Source organism: Durio zibethinus, chromosome 17, assembly GCF_047325235.1.
Source record: "Durio zibethinus cultivar Kanyao isolate XHJ-2024 chromosome 17, ASM4732523v1, whole genome shotgun sequence".
Taxonomy (NCBI): domain Eukaryota; kingdom Viridiplantae; phylum Streptophyta; class Magnoliopsida; order Malvales; family Malvaceae; genus Durio; species Durio zibethinus.
The window spans coordinates 4,490,619-4,496,508 of record NC_143178.1 but is presented as its reverse complement, the minus strand read 5'-3'; the positions used below and the strand labels follow the sequence as shown (position 1 = coordinate 4,496,508).

At 27.9% G+C, this 5,890-nt stretch overlaps 1 pseudogene; it reads left to right on the top strand.

The window, feature by feature from the left end:
- The first annotated feature begins 3,977 nt into the window (after nucleotides 1–3,977).
- LOC111287239 (transcription factor CPC-like) lies at nucleotides 3,978–5,486 on the top strand (annotated as a pseudogene).
- Nucleotides 5,487–5,890: the final 404 nt, after the last annotated feature.

The window sequence follows — 5,890 nt, the reverse complement described above, 5'->3', positions numbered from 1 at the left end:
GTTGAAAGTATCAATTTTTCTTTAAAAAATAAATTTTTTAAAAATAAAAATTTTCAAAAATATTTTTGAGGAAAAAGTTGAAAGTATCAAATTTTCCTTGAAAATAAAATTGTTAAAAAAATTTTGAGAAAAAGTTAAAAGTATCAATTTTTCTCGAAAATAAAATTTCTAAAATAAAATTTTTCAAAAAACTTTTTGAGGAAACATTAAAAGTATTAATTTTCCTCGAAAATAAAATTTTTAAAATAAAAATTTTCAAAAAGTATTTTGAGAAAAAGTTGAAAGTATCAATTTTCTTTGAAATTAAAATTTCAGAAAAAAATATTTTGAGAAAAATTTGGAAGTTCCAATTTTCCTTAAAAATAAAAACATTTTAAGGAAAAATTGAAAGTATCAATTTTTCTTGCACAAAAGTAGAATTTTTTTTTAAATGAAAAGAAAATGATTTATATCAAAAGTTGAATCATTATTCCTTTTTAGTTTATTTTATTTTATTTTTTTTTGAAAATTTTTAATGTTAAATAATCCGACAATGGAGTCTCTGCAAGTGAAACAATAGTTTTCTTATATACTCTTAAGATGAGGAAATTTTTTAAATTTTCTGTCAAAAGTATTGAAGTTAATTAAGAATAATTTTTAATGATTAATTACTTGGTAAAATTTTTAAGGCTTATCGGATAATATGAAATTGAGTTGGTACCATTTTTTGATGGGAATTATAAGGTACTATCACACTTAAATAAAAAAGATTGGTTGCGACTCCTTAAATTAATGTCTAGCGATAAATCCCTAAATCTAGACGTTATGACAATAATCTTTCTAAAAATTTATTGTGTGAAATATTAAAGGCATTTTGGGTAAAAAATACCTTCAAGAATCTGTTTCAACTTTTTTGTATGGATTATTGAATGCATTTAAAAAAATTACCTTTAACAATACTAACTAAAAATTAATCGAATGGATTATTAAGGGCGTTTTTCTACAGGTAACACCTTGAATAATCCCTAACAAATCATTATTGAAGGCGTTTTTGAAAATAACCGCCTTCAATAATCTGACCATTCAAATTTATCGTTTGAAATATTAAAGGCGTTTTGAGCCAAAAACGCCTTCAAGCATCCGTTCCAACTTTTGTCTATGGATTATTGAAGGTATTTTTGATAAAAATTGCATTTAATAATCACAAAAAAAATTTATTGATTGGATTATAGAAGGTGAGTTCAGTCAAAAACGCCTTCAAAAATCAGCTTCATATTTTTCCTATGGATTATTAAGTGCGTTTATCTGCGAAAAACGTTTTCAATATTCTCTGCAAAAATTTTTAAAGCAATTGGTGAAGGCATTTTTGTCAAAAAAATGCCTAGAATAATCAATTATAAATAATTTTTGTAAAAATCCAAAAAAGACTAAAGGGAGGGATCAAACCTACCACCTTATGTTAACATCCGTATGATCTAAAAATATTGATATAATATTTGTTGAATGCGTTTTTGAATAAAAACGACTTTAATAAGCCAGTGAAAATTTTTGATCCAATTATTAAAGGCGTTGTTTGCCAAAACACGCCTTCAGTAATTCTCTATTAATTTTTTTAACTGAATTAATCAATGTATTTTTTGTCAAAAACGCTTTTAGTATTCACTGAAAATTTAAAGGCAAGATTATTTAAGGTGTTTTAGTCGAAAAACGCCCCTGATATCAAGTCTTACATGACATTTATAAGTAATAACGTCGCTATTTGAATATTTAGTGGTATTTTGATAATAAACGCCTTAAGTTTTATAAAAACACGAAAACTAACAGTGTTTGTAAGTGAAAGGCCACTACAAAACTGCCACTAATACACCATTTTCTTGTAGTGTATAAGAAGTATCAATCAATAATTTTGAAATTTAAATTATAATATTTATAATATTTATATTTTTAAATTATAATTTTGTTTATACTAAAAAAAATTAGACTTGAATTTGATCTTTTACCTCTTGTTTGAAAGAAAATTGTTGATAGTTTGAGGCTTGAATAATCATATTTATCTATTATCTTTGGTTAGAAATATTTTTAAAATATAAAAATAATTTAATTAAATAAAAATTTAATCATAAGAAGAATCATATTAAACTTTGTAATATTTTAAGAAAGGAACTTTATAATCTAAAAGACATAAAAGAATTTAAATTAGAAGACATGTCCAGGAGAATAGTCTGCTGCCTTAAGCTACCAAAGAAAGCCGTTGATTGCCATCATGAAGTAGTCGACTGCTATACTTATATAGAAACTAAGCAAAGTCTTGACGCCCAAACGTATAAACGAGCAGTCAACTTCCTAAGTTAGGCAATCGACTGTCACAACTTAAAATCAATACCAATTAATTTCTATTCTAAATAAACTCAACTACTATTGCATATAGAGTGGATGATTAAAAGATTCAAGGCAGTCGATTGTTATAGAAGAAAATCAATTGCCCTAACGATGAACACTTTTTGGAATGAATGGGAAGCCGACTGCACCCTATGATAGTTGATTGGTCTATTGATACGAACCTACTGGATCAAAGGTATCATTGACTACTTTACTAAAGGAGTCAACTGCCTTCCATCTTGTGATTTTCTTAAAACAGAAAATATAAAGGGATAGCCGATTACCCGTTTGAAGTAGACAATTGCTCTGAGTGAAAAATTACAATTTCAAAATAAACGTGAAAAGTAATTTCTCTTATAATGAAAAGATTTATTATTCAAATGAATCATTTTGTCGTTAATTATTTAAAAATATATTTTCCTAATGAAAGAAATTATTTTTAATTGAAATAACATAATTAAAGAATCACAACCTTAAAATTTAATTTTTATAAACAAAGATTGTAAGTTTTATTTGAGGTGATTCAAAAGATTGAATAATTCAGAAGTTACTCTCTTTTCCTTCCATTCTTTTACAAAATAAAGGTTAATTACTTTGACATTATTTTTGTAAAAATTAATGTACAAGTTAGGTGTTTTTGTCTCTCATAAGAGATATTTAGTGGTTTGATATAACAAGTACAAGATAACATCAAACAAAACTTTATTATATACATTTTATATAACATAATTGATAGGAACAAAATAAACATTAAGAAAAATATTTACAGTGCGCCTTGAAGTCATTATTTGTTTTTTTTGAAGATTTCATCTTAAATTCAAACAAAACTTGAAAGAAAAAACTACAATCAAAGTCACAAATGAAAATTCATCATCAACTATAAGTTCGTGAAGAAACCGGCCTTGGAATTAACATCTACATCTGATATTAACTTCTATGCATCATTAGTTTGACAAATGAGATTATTTTCAGCATATTGAAAAAAATTTGAAATCTCCAACTTAAGTCCATGGTTGCAAGTAGGAAAACATATGTAGTAAGATATAAGAAGAACCGCCTCCTAGAGGCAAAGTAATGAACTTGGGACAAAGAAAAGCTGTTTGACGATGGTTGTACGAATTCACTAAACTAAAGTTTGCATGATCATACTTCCGTGCCAATTTATTTGTCTTGTATTAATTTTTTTGGAATTTAAAAAAAAAAATTGACTTTATATATTTAATATTAAAATTAATTTTTTTTTTATAAAATTAAAGTTCTATGATTTTTAATATTAACAAGTAAAAAAATCATAAAAAATAATTTTAAAATATCAAAAAATAAAAATTTTAAATTTTAAAAAAAATAAAATATAATTTTAAGATATCTTTAAAAAAATACAAAGAAAATAGAACAGGAGTGTCTAATTTGGGCTCTAGAGTCTGTCCACTACCTTTAATAAAAAAAAAAAAAACCCTCCGGTTTTAGGCCCCCAAAGAAGGAAGAGTCGACCCAGGGAAATAACTACAAATCAGCCCATGTCCCTGCCATTTGTAAGTTGCAACAGTAAGTCCGTGACAGCAACACACCTAAGCTCCTTTTATTTATTATTTTTTATATTCTGTCTCTCAAGTCTCTTTCTTCTTAATGCTTCCCATACTTCAATCCTTTTAGAAATGATATTTGATACCCTAACCCCCACTTCATGTGCTTTCATTGACCACGTTTATATCTTTTCAGTAACTGTTTAATTACCTTCTCTCTTTTTTATATTTTTCTGAAACTATATACTTCCATATTAGTGCAAAGCCTTTGATCCTTCTCTCTTCTCTTGTTCTTTCTCTAGCTAGCTAGCTAGAACTGTTAGAGTACATTAATTCCCTCTTGTTTGTATGTTGTGTGGAGAAAATGGATGAACCTTCCTGGAAACAAGAAAAGACCTCAAAATCCACCTCTGAAGGTATGTGATGAGTCTGATGACATTACATTGCCAGCATAACTAACGTTGCTTTTGTTATATTTCCGGCACTATGCATCTTGACCATAAGCCAACGTTTTAACATTTAAGTGTAAGCAATTTTAAGTACTTTTTTTTTTTTCGTTTGTTTCTGGTGCAGAAGTGAGCAGTATCGAGTGGGAATTCATAACGATGACTGAACAAGAAGAAGATCTTGTTTACAGAATCTACAGGTTGGTTGGAGATAGGTAAATAGTTTTTATCTGACGAAGCTAGCTCCTCGGCTTTTATTAAACATTGCCAGCGTTACACTTGAAACAGATCTATATCAACTTAATTTTCTATTGGAAAAGAAAAATGATGATGAAATCCAGTATAGATCATTGGCTTAATAGAACCTTGTACGACGTGGTCATAATATTTGTTTATGTGGCCCTGCTCGTTGCATGCTTGAGGGAAAGAGATGTTGAAAATCAAAAGAGATCAGATCAGAGCCAGGAAATGAGGGCGTACTGTTCGATCCAGAGTGCATATATGGAAAATTTTGAATCGTGAATACATGGTCATGAAATAATTAAACGGGAAAAATTCCATGTTTTGATGGATTCAATGGAGTAATTTTCTGCCAACGTGCTTTACTGATCTCTATGGAGTTTGCTAATTTATATAGAAAGATCAAACAATGATCAGTTTTCTCTTTTTTTAAGAGATGCTACAATCAATGTCTGATTGACCAAAGTCCCATTGATTTACTGTACTTACTGCGACATAGACCCACCAAATTCCAAATTTATATCAGACTATTGTTTAATCTCTCCTATGATTTAAACGAGTCTTCCTTTGCTTCATGCATACTTCAAATAATTGACAGTGGAAATTGAATTTAACAGATGGGATTTGATAGCGGGCAGAATTCCGGGGCGTAAAGCAGAAGAAATAGAGAAGTTTTAGATAATGAGACATGGTGACATGTTTGCTGGTAAAAGGAAAGAAGGGAAGGCCAGATTTTCCTGAAGTTTTTTCTTCTAAAGGTTGACTATAACTCAAATTTCTTCAATTTCCTTCCTTAGTTGCTTCCATATTCTTCTTGTGTATATTGTCTATTTAGCTTCAGTTTGAAATTTGGAAATATCCCTTTATTTTATCTAGTCTCCATTTTCTTTGCATGAGTGCTTATTGGTCATTAGATTGAATGTCCCATTCACCTAAATTGGTAATACCAAAGTTTTGGGTTAATTGAAATGTTTCTCTTTCTTGGTGTCATTAAGATTTTAATTAATATGAGTTTAACTCAAATAGTTTACTTCTCATAGGAAATGAATTTTCGCAAGGTTAAGTTCCATTTTTAGTATTTACAATTTTTTTTTTCCAATTTTCTTAAACCTTAGTCTCGTGCATAAAAAAATAATTATGATGTAAATATGATATCTATATATATATATAATAATAAATTGAATTGTCAAAGAATACTAAATGTATAGAAAGTTACAAAAAGGTACTTAGAATGCTTAAATTACAAAAATTGCACAAAATTTGATTCGTGTGCGTTAAGATGAAAGTATATTTTCAGTCAATTTATGTTATGAGTAAAATATT